We start from the raw sequence: 2,588 nt of genomic DNA on the forward strand, positions 1-2,588 counted from the left end.
ACTTGAGCAAATGAGGATCATTACGGTGTTGTGCATCATTTCAGACATTACTGTCTGAAAGTGTCAAACATCAACAAGATAACTGTGGTTACATGATGTTGTCTGGTCATATGGAAGCCCCTGAAGAGAGAAAACTACAAAAAATATCCTTAATTTAGCTACATATGTTGATTTAAATATGTGAATGTGTTAACATTGTCAAAATAAAATATAAAACACTGGGTTTTAATGAGCTGCCTCTGTTTTACAGAGCTGAAAGACACCTTTGTCTCTGTTAAACCCAAGTGGGTTTTCCAGTCCTCTCCATTGTGAGTCCATTGCTGCTTTTCAGCTCCAACACATTAGCATCACCTACTGTTCATTGTGTGAATGGCAGAAACAATACAAAGAGTACTGCTAAATAATTTATATAGATGTGGAACTGGGGGAGTGAAAGAGATACTAAGACAGGGAAGTTGAGAAGTGAGTCTAGTTAGTCTGTATTAGGGATAGTTGTGACAATACACCATTTTTCACCACCAGCTCTCTGACTTGTGACAGTGAAAAATAGCATTTGTACTGTTCATAGTTAAAATTAATGATGGTTGAATTTCATTTAGCGGCTGTACATTTGGTTTCCTGTGCACTTAATATCAGCTAATTTATCACACTCTTGTGTTTTCAACAAGATCTTCTTACATATGCTTCTCGTGTTTTTTTCAGCTAAGTCGAGTCTGTCTACTCTTCTTTTCAGCAGGTTTCTAAACTCCCACTCACACAGCTGTTAGTATCTGTTTTACATGTAAAATTCACTTTAAGACTTAAAGCTTGATGGCATGTCTGCAAGTACATCTGAAATATAAAAGAACAATCTGCATAACCCAACCATTCACGGGCAAGAGTCCAAATAATTCATAAAATCAATTTTTAAAGTGAGTTATATTATCAGAAAGTTACAAACGTTAAGGTTTACAATAGCAAATGCAAAAGCAGTATATCAGCAGATTACAGAAATCTATGAAGAAAGATTATAAAAATTGTGTTAGACAAAGATTGTGGTTACTTTCAATTGCAGGGCAAATTTACAAAGCTGAAAATGTGCGTAAGTTAATAAACAAACAACAAAATTCCCAAATATATAGGCACCATCCCCTCTCCTAACAATTATAAGTGTGCTAGGTGATGGATGGATGGATGGATGGATGGATGGATGGATGGATGGATGGATGGATGGATGGATGGATGGAAGTACAGTCCTTGTGGATACAGGTAGATGAAGTAACAAGAAATTTCCACCAGATGGCAACACATCCGTGTTACGCTTCTGCAGGATCAGGGATAGTAACATTTATTGAAAGAATAAAAAAAAGAAATAAGCAATATACACCAACATACATGACTAACTAAGAGATACATAGACTTAGACACTTATTTTGAAAGAGAATATTAGAATGACTATTCTGTAAGACAAACACAGTGTTGCATCACATATCCATTTTAAACAAACAAACAAAAAAAAGGTTAAAATGTTGTCTTAGAGAACATTTGAGATTGGACTGCATTATTCAGTTTTGGAATATTATCTGGTACGACATTTGCAAATAAGTTCCCCCGCAGGGTCACAAAATACCACAATTTGAAAAACCTACTGAGCAAGATTTTTGTGAGTCACTGTACTGTACCAGCTGAATCAAATGATGATGATTTGTCAGGTTACAAAAACATGTTCTACATTTTTGGGGGTGATCATTAATGGCTAGCGTCTGGCGTATTGTTTGTGCAATGATAATGATGAATGATTTTAAATTATATTTAATATATTTTCATAAAACACTACAAAATAAGTAATAAAAAAACTGAAAATATCTTATTTTCATTTCCAGTACTTCAACAAATTCTACAAGTTTGAACTTGTCTTTGTTCTCTTTTTTCTATTCACGGGTCTTCCAAGGTTAAGGATGTTTGTAGTTTTACTCTTTGACCACAAGATGCCAGTGTGTTTGTCTATAATTTTTTTTCCCCTGGACAAAAAAAGAAAATAAAAAACAAACAAAAACAAACGTTTTCTAATCTTAAACAATATAGAACATTTATTATTATTATTATTATTATTATTATTATTATTATTATTATTATTATTATTATTATTATTATTATTATTGGTAGTAGTAGAAATATTTTTAAGCCATTTCTTGCTTAGAGTAGCTTCAAAGCACATTTCTCACCTTCGTCAGTTCATTTTTTTTACTCTTGCTTTTCTTTTTTCTGTGATAATGTTACTGCCAGCTACCGATAAGTCATTATGACTTGACTTGAACTCATTTAGTTTATTAGTATTTAGACATAAAATCACAGTGGAGAAAAAGAAAATGCAGCTGTAAAGCACATACATTACACAAACATGTTGCAGTCTCAGAATAAATGTTCCGGGTATTTTTTTTTTTGTGTGTGCATTTATTTCAATTTAAAATTGCCCAGCAGGCCCTGTGTTACCAAGGAGTGCTGCTGCCTGATTACCGTCATGTTGCGTGTGATTGTTGGTTTTTTTTTTTTTTTTTTTTTTGCGCGGAGTGCTCCAGTGTTCTTCTCTGTTGCGGCTGGTTCCTGGT

The sequence above is a fragment of the Poecilia reticulata genome, chromosome 2 (genome assembly GCF_904066995.2).
Source record: "Poecilia reticulata chromosome 2, P_reticulata-male-v2, whole genome shotgun sequence".
NCBI classification, from domain to species: domain Eukaryota; kingdom Metazoa; phylum Chordata; class Actinopteri; order Cyprinodontiformes; family Poeciliidae; genus Poecilia; species Poecilia reticulata.